This window comes from Vombatus ursinus, unplaced genomic scaffold (genome assembly GCF_900497805.2).
Source record: "Vombatus ursinus unplaced genomic scaffold, bare-nosed wombat genome assembly UNPS02010219.1, whole genome shotgun sequence".
NCBI lineage: Eukaryota > Metazoa > Chordata > Mammalia > Diprotodontia > Vombatidae > Vombatus > Vombatus ursinus.
Genome location: NW_020949997.1, coordinates 3,657,244 through 3,676,371, shown reverse-complemented (window position 1 = coordinate 3,676,371; position 19,128 = coordinate 3,657,244). Strand labels below are relative to the sequence as shown.

At 38.5% G+C, this 19,128-nt stretch overlaps 1 protein-coding gene and 2 pseudogenes across 7 annotated transcripts in view; 2 read left to right on the top strand and 1 right to left on the bottom strand.

The window, feature by feature from the left end:
* Positions 1-19,128, top strand: part of HMBOX1 (homeobox containing 1) — a 224,998-nt gene that overhangs the window by 79,545 nt on the left and 126,325 nt on the right. The window lies entirely within an intron of this gene.
* LOC114037003 lies at positions 773-1,493 on the top strand (annotated as a pseudogene).
* Positions 11,483-11,851, bottom strand: LOC114037101 (annotated as a pseudogene).

Here is a 19,128-nt window from a genome sequence, read left to right as displayed (position 1 = left end):
TCTTTCATTTTTAAAACTTTGTGGTTTTGGCAGTGTTCCACATAGGAAAAAGCTCTGGGCTTGGAATCTGATGATCTGGGTTTTATTCACTGCTCAGAGACAGTGTGATATCTTGGAAAGAACCCTGGATCTGTCAACAGAGGATCTGGGTTCCACTTCAAACTTTGAAACTATTTGTGTAAACTTGGGTAAGGGACATTATTGCTCTGAGCTTCAGTATCCATAGATGTAAAATGAGATTATTGCACTAAAAAGATTTCTCTCTCTGATCACTTCCAGTCATAAATCCTAAATAACTGTGTGATTTGGGGAATGTCATTTCATTTTCCTGGCCTTCAGTTTCCTCATCCTTTAAAGAGTAAATAGGAGTAGGTAATCTCTTAAGATCCTATCTATCCAGCCTTAAAAGTCTGACTCTATTCTTTGTAACTTCCTTTACAAACTTAATTCCTTTTTTTATTTGAATTTTTTTCATATATCCCAAATTTATTCACTACATTTAAATCTTAACTATATAGAAAATTGTAATTATCCGGACCAGCAAGAGCTACAGGTCAAACACCTGCTCTCCAGCTGGTCAGAATTGTTCTTCTTCCTTCCTCTTCTGCCTACTCTTGACTGTACCTTTCCCACCCACCCCTGTTATTCCATCCTCACCTTAATCCTTCCCTTTCCTACCTGTTCCCCCCTTTCCCCCTCATTCCCCTTATACCTGCATTGGTCAAAGACTTGAACACTTTACTAAGTCTGAATTTTCAGAACACTACTCAACATGGACATCAGTGTGACTTAAAGTGAATTAAAAGTAACCATCTGGCTACTTAGGAATGGAAAGGAAGTTGGAAACATTATGAAAAGTAAGAAGAATCTGTGAAAAAAGATGCATGAAGAGAGTAGTGTATCATCATCTCATAAGGGAATTGTCCTGAGAGCATAATTACTCTGTTAATGGACCCACCAGTGCCATCTTTAAAACTTTTCCTGTGATCATTGACATACAGAGGACATCAAGAGTTCTATGACCAATGGTACAGCCCCAAGTGGATCCACCTACCACATTACCCCTAAGGCTTTCTGTCCCTGCTAACCAGTGTGATTCTTTCTTTGGGGGGAAAAAGGATGCAAAAATAAAGAAATAAGAGATAATATAGGGGCTCAGTTCCAGGTAGCAGAGGAATATGTGCATAACCTAGTGCCTGGCACAGAGTAGACACTTAATAAATGCTTATTGACTGATGGCTGCCAACCTCAACAGAGCAGTCCATCACTATTGCTGGCATCCCACAATCCATCATTGAGTGTATCAAATAAATCTTTATGGTCATGTTGGAGTTTTCTCCTCCATTTCCTCAAAGGGCGTGAGCACCTTATTCTGGCCCAACCCCTGCAACTCTCCAGTCATCTTTGCAGGTCATCAGGAAAGGAATGGTATAATCAGTGACAGCACATTTCATCCCTCACCCCTCTGTCCATGTACCTCAACTCTGGCCTGAAAGAACCACCTTTAGAGTTAACCGAGCACTCTGAATTTGGCAACATGTGGCATATGGCAACACCATATGGCAACACCAAATTCACTGGCATTTATTTAATCCAGCTCCCTTGAAGTGAAAGACTTGGGCATGTTTGTTACATGTACTCAGATTGCTTCTCAAGGACTCACCATTCCAAATGACTTAAGTGGCTGCATAATTAGGCATCAAAGTTGCAAAATCAGTGAGTATTTTTTGATATCGAATGGGTTTAGATGAAAATTGTTAATACAGTGAAATTATGTACTGATAGCCAGGTTACCATCACTAGAACTTCTGCCAATATCAGCCTTGCCCAGTATACAATCAGTGTCAGTGGCACTTCACTCAGAATTAAGTGAAATAGGGAGCTGCTGGAATGATGCAGACTCACCCATAAATCCCTTCAGCTGCTCACAATCTGGGATTCATTGATATAGTTTCTGGAAAATCACTTAAGTGATTCCAGGTTTCAATATTTTATAAATGTTCAGTTTCTGCAAATTTTTTCATTTGCTTGTGATTTTTACCATCATATCATTTTAATTTCTTCATCTGTTCAGTTATTAATGCTGAGAGCTATATTTAGTTTTGTAAGCTTTTCCCTCTTTCATGGGAAAATTAGGGAGATTTGGGGGCTTGTGAATTTTTTTCTGCTTTGACACTGAAATTTAAGAATGGGATTTTAATATATTTCAGGTTAGTTCTGTGATGTCAGGAATTTTTAAAAGTTGGACAAAAAATGGTGATGATCATAGGAACACTTAATATAACCTGAATAATGAATGGAAAAAATACATATTGTTATATAATCAAGTCATAAATGTTGGTTTAGTTGAAAGAGCACTGGCTGTAGATTCAGAAGATCTGTATTCAAATCCCACATTATGCTTACTAATAATGTGACCTTGGGAAAGTCATTTAATACCTCTGGGTCTCAGTTTATTTAACTGTAAAGTGAGAGGGTTGGAATATGAGATCCTCAGAGGTGCTTCTTAGCTCTGGATCTATGGTGCTATGACTCTGGTGTTTGAGCTTATTTTAGTATCATAATCTGCCACCATGGTGTGTTCTTGTACTTTGGTTTTCCTAATGACTTAAATGATGAGTTTATTTACATCATACTCACAACTAAGCTTATTGACTTGAATGCAAGCGTGCAACTTGTCTCTCCTTAACAATAGTGTTAGTAACTAACAGATAAATCTATACTCAGTAAAACCTTACTTAAAGTCTACCATCCTATGCATCGCATGTTGGTTATTGGTCTTTTTTATACATAGAATGTTTTGTTTTGTTTTTTGATGTATAGATTCTTTTTAATTTTTTCTCAATTACATATAAAGACCATTTTTAACATTCTTTTTGAGAAATTTTGAGTTTCAAATTCTTCCCCTCCTTGAGAAGACAAGCAATTTGCTATAGATTATATAGATGTAGTCAAGCAAAACATATTTCCGTATTAGCCATGCTGCAAAAGAAAATAGACGAAAAAAAAAAAGAAAAATTAAAGTTAAAAATGTATGCTTTGATCTACATTCAGACTCCATCAGTTCATTCTCTGGAAGTGGATAGCATTTTTCAATATAAGTTCTTTAAAGTTGTCTTGAATCATTGTATTGCTGAGAATAGCTATGTCATTCACAGTTGATTATCGTACAATACTGCTGTTACTTTGTACAGTGTTCTGCTGATTCTACTCACTTCACTTTGCATCAGTTCATATAAGTCTTCCCAAGTTTTTCTGAAAGCATCTTGCTCGTCATTTTTTACAACACAGTAGTATTCCATCACAGTCATATAGTGCAAGTTGTTTAGCCATTCCTCAAGTGATGGGCATTTCTTCAATTTCTAATTCTTTGTTACAACAACAAAAAAAAGCTGCCATAAATATTTTATACATATGTATGTACATATATGTATACATGATTATATATGTACATATATATATATATACACACACACATATGTCCCTATATATCCTCCCTAAAAAAGGAATCCTTATCTTTTTTTTTTTTCCCAATCTCTTTGGGATACAAACATTGTAGTGATATAGTGGTCAAAGTATATGGATGATTTGATAGTCCTTTGGGCATAGTTCCAAATTGCTCTCTGGAATTGTTGGATTAGTTTAACGCTCCACCAACAGTGCACTAGTGTTCCAATTTTTTCCCATTCCTTCCAACATTTGTCATTTTCCTTTTCTGTCATATGAGCCAATCTGATAGGTGTGAGATGGTTTAGAGTTGTTTTAATTGGTATTTCTCTAATCAGTAGTGATTTAGAGCATTTTTTCATATGACAGCAGATAGCTTTGATTTCTTCTTCTAATAACTTCCTGTTTATTTTCTTTGACCATTTATCAATTGGGAAATGACTTGTATGGGGAATGACCTAAAATTTGGCTCAGTTCTTTATTTACTTGAGAATTGAGGCCTTGATCAGAAAAACTTGCTATAAACTTTTTCCCCCAGTTGCCTGCTTTTCTCTTAATCTTGGTTGCATTGGGGAATTTTTTTGCAAAAACTTTTTAATGTAATCAAAATTATCCATCTTACATCCCACGTTGCTTTCTATCTCTTGTTTGGTCATAAGTTCTTCCTTTATCCATTCTTTCCACCTTTGGTATTCACCTGTTCCACCTAACTCTCACCTGACTTCAAGAAGCTGTAGTATGTGCAGCAGCCACGTCCTGGTAAGCTGTTTCAGCACATAAACCAGTTTGAGGGTAACTGAGAGGTCTGAAACCTATCGGTGAGTTAGGGGAGTGTCTACCCCAAGCATGTGAAGACTTCCCCTGGTGAAATGGGCAGATGAAAACATTGTTTTTCCAGTGACCATGAAGGCAGCTGAAGCAGGCACTATGGAGCACCTAGAGCTTGGTTAGACATTGAAGAGGCCAAGGTCATCCACCGCATTTTGAGCCATCACCAATCATCTTGACTCTGTCTTGTCACTGGACTGTGTTGTCTATGGAAGAGAGAGTGAGGCTGACAACTTTATGCCACTCTGCCTCACTTAAATCGAATTCCGGCACGAATCAAAACATACCACCTATACTATTTTTACCCATCTCAAAGTCCTGTGACGACAAGCAAGTGAAGAAGCAGCAGGTATGGATACGCTGGGAGCTGTAGTTACAACCCTGCATGCAGGCAGCCCAGGCCATGGGGTTGTCTTCTCACTGGAAGCAGTAGTAGTATTCGGCAGCCCCCTGGGTGTCTGAGCAGACTTTTAAAGATCACACTGCTCACCTCTTGTGTGAGGAAGGAGCTAGAAAAGGTGCCCGAAAAATTGTCCTCTTACCCAACCCTGACCTGATTAACATGGCAGGCAGGGATCCCACTCTGTAGTCAAAACACAAAAAAATGTACAAAAACTTCTGCAAAGACAATTCCATTCACCATCAATACATGGTGTGTGTGCACACCTATAGACAACACAAAATCCAGTGGACCTGAAAGACAAACAGTAACTGTTGTGAGAGAACTCAGCAGATATCACATTCAAATATCAGCCCTGAGTGAAACAAGGCTGGCAAATGAAAGCCAGCTTACAGAACTTGGAGCTGGATACATGTTTTTCTGGAGTGGCTGCAGTGAAGGGGAGTGCTGTGAAGCTGGTGTACGTTTTGCAATCAGAACTAATCTAATCAACAAGCTTATATGCCTACCAAAAGGAATGAATGACATCCTCATGACAATGTGATTGCCACTTGCAGGAAAACTTCACTCCACCATCGTCAATGCCTATGTTCCTACCATGATGAACCATGATGAGGTCAAAGAAAAATTTTATGAGGACCTGGAGACCCTTTATTTACACAGCCAGCACCGTGGCACAAGTCATCATCACCTCACATCTGGACTGTTACAGGTCTGACCATGTCACCCCCTACTATAATGGTTCCATATTTCATCCAGGATCAAATATAATCACATATAATCACAGAGAGGTTTCTCTCTTAGTCATTACTGGCAAGATTCTTGCCAGAGTCCTCTTTAATAGGCTGATCTTTACCTGGAAGATAGTCATCTACCTGAGAGCCAGTGTGGCTTCAGAAAGGGCTAAAGAATGGTCAGTATGGTGTTTGCTGCCCAACAACTCCAGGAGAAATGCCAGGAGCAGAACAGAGGTCTGTATACAATGTTTGTAGATCTGACTAAGGCCTTTGATACTGTCAGTCATGAGGGCCTATGGAAAATTATGTCAAAATTTGGTTGTCTAGAGAAGTTTATCAGTGTTGTATGTCAGTTTCATGATGGCATACTTGCCCGACTTTTAGAATGGATGGTGCTCTCATGCTTTTCCAGTCACCAGTGGAGTGAAATAAGGCTGTGTGCTTGCTCCCATGCTTTTTCGTGTTTTCAGCCATGTTGTCAGATACCTTCAATGAGGACAAACATGGCATCAAGGTCAGCTACCACTCTGATGGTAAATTCTTCAACTTGAAAAGGCTGTAAGTCAGAACCAAAGTGGAGGGAGTGTTGGTGCGTGATTTTCTGTTTGCAGATGATTGTGTACTCAGTGTAGCCTCTGAAGCTGAGATACAACAAAGTATGGATCAGTTCTCTGCTGCTTGTGCTAATTTTGGTCTTACAATTAACACCAAGAAAACACAGGTGCTCTGTCAGCCACCACCACATCATCCATGCATGGAACATCAGTTAAAGCAAATGGAGAAGTTTTGAGTGCTGTGGATAAATTCATTTACCTTGGTAGTTACTTTCCAGCGATGTACATATTGATAATGAGGTTGATACGCACATTGGCAGAGCTAGCTTAATATTTGGGAGGCTCTGAAGGAAAGTGTGGGAGAGAAGAGGTATTAGACTGACTACCAAACTGAAGGTCTACAGAGCTGCAGTGCTGACCTCAATGTTGTATTCCTGTGAAATCTGGACATATACCAGCATCATGCCAGGAAACTGAATCACTTCTGTTTGAATTGTCTTAAGAAGATTCTGAAGATTACCTGGCAGGATGAGATACCAGATAGTGAGGTACTTTCTTGAACTAAACTACCACGCATCCAAACTCTACTGCAGAGAGTGCAACTCCGACGGGCTGGTCACGTTGTTTGAATGCAAAATGTATGCTTGCCAAAAAGACTATTTTATGGAGAAAACTCACACAGGGCAAGCGCTCACATGGTGGTCAGAAGAAATGATACAAGGACGCTCTCGTGGTCTCTCAACTTTGGAATTGATTGTATGACATGGGAGACATATCAGAGAAGGTGCTGTGCTCTGTGGGCAAAGCAGAATTGAAGTAGCTCAAAAAAAAAAAAAAATACAAGATGCGCAGATTTAGAGAATCTACCCCAAATGTTCGCATGGATTATTTCTGCCTGACCTGTGGTAGAGCACTCTGAGCTTGTAGTAGTCTGATCAGCCACAGTCAGACACAGTGTAACTCGACTCTGGCATAGTGATGTCATTTTGGTCCTCTTTGAGAACAAAGAACAACCAACCAGATCCATAGATCTGACAGGTAAAATATCCCATACGCCCCTAATTTGTTTATGATGTCATTTTTTATGTCTAAATCATATACCCATTTTGACCTTGTTATACAGTGTGAGATGATGGTCTATACCTAGTTTTTGCCAAACTACTTCCCAGTTTTCCCAGCAATTTTTGTCAAATAGTGAGTTCTTGTCTCAAAAGCCTGGATCTTTGTTTACACATATAGTATTAAAACTAATTATACGTGTTTGGCTCCATTTACATTTGTTATAGAATGAAATATTGTTTAAAGATAATTTATAGGATCATTGAATCTCGGTATAGAAAGTACCTTATAGGTTGTCTAGTCCACCCTCCTCATTTTCTAACTAAGAAAGATGAAACCCAGAAAGATCAAGGAGGTTTCTCATGATCATAAGTTAAAATAGTTTATGAAATATAAGCATGGGCATTTTGCCCTTATGTTATTTAATGCATACTAGAATATAATCCTTGTTACTCGGTAAATTCTTAATGTATGCCATTTTTTCATCTAAAATTCTCCTTCAGTTGCATTTAAGTATAGTTCGATTGTGTTTCTTGGAGTCTTTATCTGATACTTTGTACTGAGAAAGCATTTTACTTTAATGTAGTCATTGACCTTAGTAGCTAATGGTAACCTAAATGGTAATGTAGCCTTTTCAGTAAATGTTTGGTATAGAATGCAATTCCTTGGTAGCAAAAACCTCTGTATCTATCCTATGACAAGTTCAGTGAAATTTTTTTTCAGCCATTGTGTAGTTTATTACAAGCTTTAAAAAATATTTGACCAGTTACAAGTTTGACAGAAAACCTTTTTATACAAAAAATACACTTTTAATCACTTTTTGATTAACAACCAGATAATAACCAAATTCATTTACTTGCTGCTTTTGGTGGTGACAGAGTTGGGGAGAGTCTTAGATACCATAAATATTTTAATATGATCTACATGTATTTTATACACACCTTACAGAAGTATCCTATATAAGCATTGAATTGTTCAAGAAAAAATTAAATAAGTGATTTGAAAAAACCCCACATTTTAATTGAGAAAAATATGGTTCTGAATTATTTATACACATCCATCAGTGAAATTTTTAATTCCCAATTAAAACCTTAGAATATTTTAAGGTCATGCAATGGAAGTAATCAACTCCCTTATTGTAGGTAAGAATACACTAATGTGCACTGCTGCTATCTTTAAGAAACTGGTTCCAAAAAGTTACTTACAGATTAGTATCTATCCTGATTTAAATAATAAAGAGATCTATTTTCACCTATTTGTCTTTAGTTTAAAATGTGGTAGAGGACATAATTGATACCAATTTCATTCTATAAAGTAATTCTTCATGTCTTATCTCTCAAGTCTATATAAACTTTTATGTATGACAGCAAGAAGAAAAGTATGAAAATTCAGTTCTTATTGTACAAGTAATCAGTTTTGAGAAAAGGATTTATGAATGCAAAAACTTGATAAATTAAACTGTAAGTTAGTTGTACTTCAAAATTATTTAGTGAATTTCACTAGAGTGTCTCACTAGAGACAAAAATAGCAATGACCTTCAGGCACAGTCTCAGTAACAACTATACCTGCTTTCTGAGTGTAGAGGGTGTATGAATGTTCAGGGAAGACTAGTACCTCTGGTGTGAGAGCTGCGGCTCCAAGGAACTCAACAGGTATTACATCCAAATAGCATCACTGCATGAAACAAGGCTGACAAATGAAGTCTAGCTTATTGAAGTCAGAACTGGATACACGTTTTTCTGCAGTGACCACAGTGATGGAGAGTGCCATGAAGCTAGCATAGATTTCACAATCAAACCTAATCTAGGTGATAGTCTTGTATGCCTCTCAAGAGGAGTGAATGACAGACTCATGACGATGCGATTGCTATTTGCAGGCAAGTGCCATGCCACCATCATCAGTGGCTATGCTCTCACCATAATGAACTCTGAGATCAAAGTAAATTTTTATGGAGATTGGAGACCCTTATCTCGGTGTGCTGAAGGAGAATAAGCTTATAATTCTGGGTGACTTTAACTGTAGACTGTCAGACATGGCAGAGATCCTTGGGAGGAATGGAGTCAAAAACTGTAGCAGCAGTGATCACTTACTACTGAGAACTGGTGCATCTCATGATCTTATCACCATCACTGTCTTCCGTTTACCTAAAAGCAATAAAACTTCATGGATGTTCCCTCACAGCAAACATTGGTATTTAATAGACTAGGTGATTGTAAGGAGAAGAGACAGACAGGATATGAAAGTGGCTAAGGTGATGTGTGGTGCAGTGTTGGACCATTCATAATTTTATCTTCTCCAAGTTAAACATCTGCATTAAACAAAAACAGTGGCTGCAAGGCAAGAATACCAGAAGAATTAATGTCAATTAGAGTGTTTATTAGAGTATTTCTTCTAGCTGAACAATTTGTTGCTAACTTGGAGGGGAAGCTGAGCCAACACACAGTTGGCAGCAGTGGAGCAGGAAAGAATGGGCAGCTTTCAGCGATTTGGTGTACAACACTGTATTTACTCATCTGAGCCAGAACACTTGGAGACATGAAGATTGGTTTGATGAAAGTGTTGGGGAAATTCAGAAGCTGCTAAACAAAAAACGAGAACACAGGTATTATCAGCAAGATAGTCTGTCTCTAAGAAGGTAGTATTTAACTTTATCAGAAGTGTAGTTCAAGCACAGCTTAGCAAGATACAGGACTCTTGACTACATAAGAAGGCAGATGAAATTCAGTTTTACACTGATAACAACAATCTAAAGTGCTTTTATAATGCCCAGAGGGGTGTCTGTGGGCCAAAGACCTATGGTGCATCTGAACTGCTGATGAAGCCACATTGATTAGTGATGAGTTTATGATCCTGGAGAGATGGACTGAACACTTCCATAATGTTCTTTGTCATCATAGTGACTATCATCAACCAATGCTAGAGCCATTATTGAAGTCATTCCCTCTCCAGCCAAACTTCCGAGCGAAGAAGAGGTTTTGAATGCCTTTAGACTTGCATGGCAAAGCATGTGGTACTGATTCTGTTGCTGAGATTTACAAGGCAGGGAGCCCATTGCTCGTATAAATGCTGACTAAAATATTTTGGGTTATATGGCAAGAGGAGCTTATCCCCCAGGTCCTGGGGCATAGGATTTCAAGGATGCCTTCATTGTCCTCTATAAAGGAAATGGAAATATGTTGTCCTGTGACAATCGCAGGTAGTCTCTCTTTTAGTCATTGCTGGCAAGATTCTTTCCAGAGTTCACCTGAATAGTCTTATCTTTCACCTGGAAGATGGTCATCTATCTGAAAGCCAGTGTGACTTTCAGAAAGGACTGAGGAATGGTCAGTATGGTGTTTGGTGTCCGACAACCCCAGGAAAAATGTCAGGAGCAGAACAAAGGTCTGTACACATTGTCTGATCGAGGCCTTTGATACTGTCTGTCGTGAGAGCTTGCTGAAAATTATGGCAGAATTTGGTTGCCTGGAGAAGTTTTATCAATGTTATACATCAGTTCCATGATGGCATGCTTTCATGGGTTCTGGATAACAAACAATGCTGTCGTGCTTTCCTGTGTGCTTGCTCCCATGCTTTTTAGTATGATGTTTTCAGCAATGTTGTCAGATGGCTTCATTGAGGACGAATGGTCTCAAAGTCAGCTACCACACTGATAGTAAATTATTTAACTTGAAAAGGCTACAAGCCAAGACTAAAATGGAAGGAAAGTTGGCGTGCTATTTTTTTGTTCTTAGATAATTGTGTACTCAATGCAACCTCTCAGGCTGAAATGCAGTAGAGTATGGAATAATTCTGTCCTACTTTTTCTAATTTTGGCCTCCTGACATTAATACCAAGAATACATAGGTTCCCCACCAGCCAACACCACATCATGCGTATGTAGAGCCATTGGTTATAGCAAATGGAGAAATTTTGAATGATGTAGATAAGTTCACTTACCTTGGCAGTATACTTTTCAGGGATGTCCACATAGATGATGAGGTTGACACATGCATTGCCAGAGCTAGCTCAGTGTTTAGGAGGCTCTAAAATAAAGTGTGGGAGAGAAGAGGTATTAGAATGCCTATCAAACTGAAGATCTACAGAGCCATTGTGCTGACCTCATTATTGTATGCCTTTGAAACCTGGACATATACCTGCACCATGCCAAGAAACTGAATCACTTCCATTTGAACTGTCTTAGGAAGATTCTGAAGATCACCTGGCAAGATAAGTTAGTGGACGCCGAGATCCTTTCTCAAACTGAACTGCCAAACATTCAAACTCTACTGCAGAGAGGGCAACTCTGATGGGCCAGCCATGTTGTTCAAATGCCAAATGTATGTTTGCCTAAAAGACCATTTTAGAGAACTCACACAAGGCAAACACTGACATGGAGCTCAGAAGAGGTGATACAAGGACACTCTTAAGGTTTCTCTCTCTCTCTTTTTATTTTTTTAAACAAGTTATGGCCAGTTTATTAAATAATACTTTTGTACAGTTTACTTTTCACTGGTCTGTTCTGGCATGCTTCTAATGATATCAGAATCACCTGGATCAATGATAGCCAGTATTCATACTCTGTATACTCCCCACATGCTGTAAACCAATTCAGTGTTATTGCCACTGTAGTGATGTAGGCCAGTTTTGGCCAACATAGCGTAATATTCAATCTCTGATTTCCTCAAGGCTGGGCAGTTATTGGCTAAGATGACCAATTTGGCTTTGCCTTGTCTGATCATTTTCAGGGTCTGTTTGTAGCCTAGCATGTATTTGCCACTTTTCATGACCAGCTGGAGCCTTGAGTTGTTGGACTCCAGCGACTTTTTCGTCTTCTTTGCAGCCACCATCTTCCTGCCTGCAGTGCAGGAGGACCCTCAGCCAGAGACCTGCTGCCAAGATGGCCAGGAAGCAAGAAAGCTCTTAAGGTCTCTCTGAAAAACTTTGTGAGACATAGGAGTCACTGGCACAGGACTGTCTAGTGTGGAGTATCTGAATCAAAGAAGGCGGTGAGCTTTGTGAACAAAGCAAAATTGCAGTAGCTCAAAAGAAACACGAGATGTGCAAATTTAGAGCCATCTTCATCCTAGATGTTCAGGACTATTTGTGCCTGACCTGTGGTAGAGCCTTCCAAGCTTGTACTGGTCTGATCAACCACAGCTGGACACACTGTATTTTGACCCCAACACAGTGATGTCATTTTGGTCCTCTTCGAGCATGAAGGACAATCAACCAATCTCCTTTCTGAAGACTGGCTGTTGAAGTGCAGAGGTTCATCACCAGTAGATTGACCATTTAGTGATGAATTGTTTAGCAATGGAAACCTATGAATCAAATAAAAATACAAAATTGTCCTTAGTCTTTTATGATGCCCTTTTGCTTCACTAGTGAGTAACATTGGTAAAGTGGCAGAAAAGGGAATACTCCACAAGGCTTTCTCCTGAGTCATCATCTTTCTGTATAGTGTTTTGCTTGGTGAACTTATCAACTCCCATGGATTCAGTTATCTTTTTGCAGGTGATCTTCAGATCTCTTTACCTACATCTCTCTTGACCTCAATCCAGGCTTGTATCTCCAGCTGCCTATTGGACATCTCAGAACATTTGTCCTGTAGAAATCTTAAACTCAAACTATCTAAAACTGAACTTATCTTTTTTTGCCAAACTCTCTTTTCTTCCTCACTTTACCACTTATTATCAAGAGGACCACCAGCCACCCAGGCTTGAAAGCTAGGTGTTTTCTTTGTCTCCTTTCTCCCTCTCTCACTCCCATATCAAATCTGTTGCCTAGTCCTGTCATTTACATCTTCAGTTTTTGGTTGTGCCAGGTACAGGCCCTCATCTTCTCACTCCAAGACTATTGCAGTAGACTGTTATTTGGTCTCCCTGACTCAAACCTGTCCCTACTCTAGTCTCTTCTCCCCTCAGATGTCAAAATGATTTTCCTGAGGTGCACATCTGATCATGTTACCCTCCCATCCTCCCATTCACTAAACTCCAGTCTTTCCCCATTACCTTCAGAATCAAATATAAAATCCTGAATCTAGCTTTTAAAGCCCTTTATAACCTGTTCCCCACCTATCTTTTTAGTCTTCTTATACTTTATTCCCCTTCATATACTCTTTGAAACTAGCCTCCTTGATACTGTTTGCACAGGACCCTCAATCTCCTGAGTATGGGTGTTTCCAGTGACCGTCTTCAGTGCCTGTAACTCTTTCCCTCTTCATCTCCACCTCCTAGTTTCCTTTGCTTGTATCAACTCCTAGCTAAAGTCTTGCTTTTAAAAAGAAGACTTTCAAAGAATTGGACATTGAGGGGATCCCATCAGTTGGGGATTGGCTGAACAAATTGTGGTATGTGAATATAATGGAATACTATTATGCTATAAGAAATGATGAGCAGGTGGATCTCAGAAAATTTGGACTTACATGAATTGATGCTGAATGAGGTGAATAGAACCAGAGAACATTGTACACAGTTAACAGCAACATTATGCAGTGATCAACTATGATAGACTTAGCTCTTCTCAGTAATACATTGATCCAGGACAATTCCAAAGGACTTGTGCAAGATGCTGTCCATATCCAGAGAGGGAACTTTGGAGTCTGAATGCAGATCGATGCATACTATTTCCACTTGTTCTTTGTTTTTTCTTTCTTGTGGTTTTTCCCTTTTGTTCTGATTCTTCTTGACTTGTGTGGAACTGTGTTTAATATGATTCTACATGTGTAACCTGTATCAGATTACTTGCTGTCTTGGACAGGAGGGAGAGAGGGGAGGGAGGGAGAAAAATTTGAAACTAAAAATCTTACAAAGATGAATGTTGGAAGCTGTCTTTACATGTAATTGAAAAAAAATATTATTAAGTGCAAAAAAAAAAAAAATAAAAAGAAGCCTTTACATTCCTCCTCAATTACAGAACCTTCCCTCTAAGATTATCTCCAAATTATCCCATATATATCTTCTTTGCACTTAGTTCTTTACAAATTGTTTCCTCAAGTAGATTTAAAATTCCTTGAGAGCTTAATAAATGCTTGTTGACTTTACAGAAAGTTCTGAGAATCATATAGTTTTCAGACAGTTTATAAGCATTAACTTATGTAAATGTCAGTACTTTATATCCTCTTTTCTAATAATTGGAAAGTAGATCTATTATTAAAGGAACCAAACTGCATCAATCTTAACATTATTACATTAAATGAATCTGAATCAATTAAAAAAATTTTACTCAGCACCTGCTATGTGCCATGTACTCTGTTCGGTGCTGGAATTAACCAAAATGAAATTAAAGCTAAGTGAAAGGAGAGTTTTTCAGGCTGTTCTTGAAGAATCTAATAAAGCAGCTGGTGGAGTTGAGTGTGTCATCCATCCAAAGGCAACAAGAAACATTCTTTCTTGGGACATTTCGTCATCTTGTATTATAGTATTCATGTTGGCAAACAAGCAGAGAGCATTTATTAAGCACTGCTATGAGCAGAAACAGAAATAAAGCCAGTCCCTGCTTTCAAGAAGCTTATATTCTAATGGAGGAAGACAACACAGAAGGGAACTAAAAAATGGTGGAGGAGGAGAAGGTATCCACATTCGAACACGGTGACCAGCTCCAGAGTCAGAAATAGAGCCAGGCGGGGAATGAAGTATGGCTGCCCTGCACCTATACCCAATCTAGGGGACCACAGAAGGAACTCACCAATGGGAAAAGAGGGTGGAAAGTTGTTTGCGGTTGAGAAGGTGATGGAGTCATTGTGGAAAACTCTGGAAAATCAGAAGCACAGTGATAAGTTAATACTTATGTGTCCATATAATTGGCAGAGAATAAAAAGGCAGAGAAGTTTTACAAAGATTTGATAAGGTACTTCACATTAAATTAGTATGTATATGCTTTGATGCTCAGTGATTTCTTTTTTGAAATTAAATTTTATTTTTTCAATCAGCAAAAATCTGCCTTCTCTTCTCCCTGCTCCTCCTGTGTACCTCCCAATTGAGAAGAAAAGAAACACAAAATCTCTATTACAAACATATTGCATAGTCAAGCAAAACAAATTTCCTTACTGACCATTTTGTATCTATCTGTCTCTCTGTCTGTTTGTCTGTCTGTTTTTCTACCTGGGTATCTGTCTATCCATCCATCTAATATTTTACCTATCAGATGAGTAGCATGTTTTATCATAAATCCTCTGGATGTGTGATTGGTCAGTATGCTGATCAAAGCTCATCTAATACTTTTAAAATTGTTTGTCTTTGCAATATTGTTATTATATAAATTGTTCTCTATCTTCTACTCACTTTACTCTGTATCATTTCATACAGGTCTTCCCAGATTTCTCTGAAACTATGTCAGTCATAATTTCTTATAGCACAATAGGATCCTGTCACATCCGTATACCATAACTTGTTGAGCTATTCCTTAATTGATGCATGCTCTCTCAGATTTCAATTTTTTTGCCATCTCAAAAAGAGCTAGAAATATTTTTGTATTGGTTTTGCTTAGGACTAATCTCTTCCTTGATCTACCCTCCCTCTTATCTCTCTTCTCCCCTTTCCCTCCTATTTTCCTGGGAGGAGAAAGTGAGCCTGGAGACTTTGCACAGCCTTCCTTCACTTAAATCCAATTCATTTGCGTGTCATGGCATCACCTCCCTGATGGAGGTCCTCTTCGAGAACGAAGGACAAACAGCAGCAACCTATTTTCCTACAGAGTGAAGGTGTTTTTATACCCAACCATATATGTTCTTTCCTTCTGTGACCAGTTCAGATGAGAATGAGGTCACCTTTGACACTAACGCATTTGAGTATCAACTACTTTCCCCACCCCTTTGTCCTTATTTGTTTAGACTTCTGTTTGTTCACTCTTGTTTGAAATAATTTTACCTAACCTTCATTTTCCTTCCCTCTCTAGTGTATTCTTCCTTTATGTTATCGTTCTTCTCTTAAGATTACCACGACATAACAGAATCACTCCCAGGCCTTCTGTCTAATTAGATTCCCTCTATGACTTTTGATAATGATAGAATTCAGAGGGGGTGCATGCATCATCTCCATATTAGAATGTAAACTGTTTAATTTTTATTTAGTGTTTCTGTTTCTCTCTTACAAGTTTCACAAAGCGTTGTAAGACTTTCCAATTTGACAATAAAATGTGGAGGGTGCATTTAATGACTTGAATCAGTTAATCGTAGCACCTATATTGATGTGACTGTACCCACTGAAGCAGTTCATAACTGCTTCTGAGGCATTCATCTTTATTGTTGTGGCTTGTGGAAGAATGGCCCTGTCACCCTTATTCATGTCTCAGATCTGTGCATTATTCCCTTAGAAGGAACTTCTCAAAGTCAGAGCTGCACTTAAGATTTGGAGGCATCATTTTGTTTTTGGTTTTGCTTTTTTTTATCTTTTTTTCAATAATCTCTTATTTTTTATTTTTTTTATTTTTTCCTAAGTGAGAGTTGGACAAAAGATGGGTCAATTTACGATCACACCTATGGAAAAAGTGGAATCAGCCTGATCTCTAACTTTAAAAAAATATAGGAAAAGGCCAAATGAAAATTTCTTCTTTTTCAAATTTGTAATAAATTTTAGACACATTCAGAACTAGTTAAAATGACTGTTTGTTGTACAGTCCTGACCAGGATTTCTATATGTGTATTTACAGTACCAGCAACCTTAGAACTCAGAGATAGTTATCAATGAGCATCTAGAAAAAGATGCAGAGTTCAGATAGTTAGCATTACAGAGAACCAAGCAAGGTATACGCTAGTAAGAAGTATGGAATCCTAGCTCCCTTGACAACTACTTGAAGATTAGAGTAGTGCCAGACCTAGCAGTGATCAGAAATTGAAGGAGAAACTGCATAGGTCATTTCTCCAACAAAAGATCACAGATTCAATCCACAGGCAAGTAAGAAGCCAGGATAGGAACTATAGAACAGGGAGCTGGCGTTAACCAAGAGAAACAATCATTGAACAGAAGACAACTGTAGTAGTATCTTTTTCAACCAGGAGAAGAGACCCGAAACCTAATCCCTTAGAGCAGAAGAGGGCACTGCCTTCCTGACCAAGTAAGTAAGAACAACCAGTGTCAAAGAAAGCTTACCAAAGTCCTGACACTTGTGGCCAGAGCCAAGCCTTAAGAAAAAGTTCCAATCTGGAATTTTCAGGTAAGGTGGAAGAATGAGTGAACAAAAAACAAAAACAGCACCATGATGATGTCTCTGGGATGCCCAAGACATGAACTGAAAAGAAGAAAATATTTCTAAATCGCCTACAAGTAAAGCCTCCAAGTAAAACAGTATCTTGGCTACATGACCAATTAGAATTCCAAACAGAAAAAATACAAGAGGTTTTTTGTTTTTTAAGGGAAAGTTTAAGCTTTTATTATAAATTTTAGAAAGAACTGGAAAAGTAATGAGAGCTATGGAAGAGATTTGGAAAGGGAATTTACAGCTTAGTGCAAGAGGTATAAAAGTTTATCCAGGGGGCAGCTAGATGGCACGGTGGATAGAGCACCAGCCCTGGATTCAGAAAGACCTGAGTTCAAATCTGGCCTCAGACATTTGACACTTATTAGCTGTGTGACCCTGGGCAAGTCACTTCACCCCATTGCCTCACCAAAAAAAAAAAAAAAAAAGTTTACCCAAGTAACAGACAGATTCATTGAAAATTAAGATAAATCAAACAAATTAATGACTATATAAGATAAGTAAATTAAAACAAAATCAGAAGATTGAAAATACCACAAATATAAGGTATTTTAAATAAAAAACTCACCTGGAAAATAGGACAAGAAGAGATAATTTTAAGATTCATTCTGTTACTTGAAAATCATGACCAAAAACAGCCTATTTCAAGAGAGAATGAAAGAAATATGGGTAGAGTAAAAGATAGAATCCACCGATCATCTCCTGAAAGAAACCCCCAAATGAAAACTTCTAGGTATGTCACAGCCAAAATCAGAACTTACAGATCAAAGAAAAAATATTTCCAGCATCTAGGAAGAAAGAATTCAAATGCCAAGGAACTCATCAGGACCACAAGATTTGGTAGCTACTTTTATAAAGGAAAGGACTATATGGAATATAGTATCCCAAAAGACCAAGGATAGGTCTATAACTAAGAATAACATAACTAGCAAAATTTTTATAATCCTACCGTGGAAAAAATAGTCCTTCAGTGAAATAGAAGACTAACAGATATTCATGATGAAAAGACCAGAGCTAAGTAGAAATATTAGAAGGTAAATATACACATGAGCTATCAGACAAGACTTTTTATAAGGATGAGCTTTTTACATTCTATCAGGAAGGATGTTTCAAATATCACTTCAGAAATTTAATATCATAGATCACAGAGGGAAGCAAATAAGACTGAGGGTTTGGAATTGGTTTTGTTATGTTTTGATCTTAAACAAAGAAAGAAAAGACAGGAGGGAATGGATTACAAAAGGAGGGAAGGGGAGGAAATGTGGTATAACTTTACGTAATTGGAGTGCATGAAGAGGAGTGGAGGGAGAGTGTGGGTCACTTGAACCTTTCATCTCTACTGGTCAAAGGACAGTAGAACACACACACACACACACACACACACATTTTGGAATAGAATAGAGTCGTTTCAAGAGGGAAAAGCAGGTACCTCTTCAGGTGAGCAGAGGAGCCAAATATTTCTCTGACTTTATGTCTTGTGTTTTCCATCTCCTCCGCCCTTAAGGAAGGTGGCAAGGGGCTGGGCAAGATGTCTTCCATCTGTCCCAAAAGACTTCCCCTTGCCCCAAACCAGTGATTCTATCTCTGCTGGCACAAGGCAACTCCTACCTCCTGCTGCCTGCTTACTCTCCCAGCTGAAATGTGGAAAACCTGTGATGCAAAGAGGAGCAACCTGTTCTTTGACTTCAGGCCTTTTATCTTTTGCTGCACCAGTCCTTTGAGGGAAGAAGAGGAAAGTTGATGCAGAGTGGGACTTCTTTCTCCTGCTTTGCAGGTTCAGTTTCCATCTCCTGCTGTGCCTTTTCCCTACCTAATCTCCACCTTCAGAGGGAAGAGAAATACTGAAGCAGGGCCTTCCATCTGACCGTTTGACTGTGTGTCTCGTGTGTGTGTGTGTGTGTGTGTGTGTGTGTGTGTGTGTGTGTGTGTG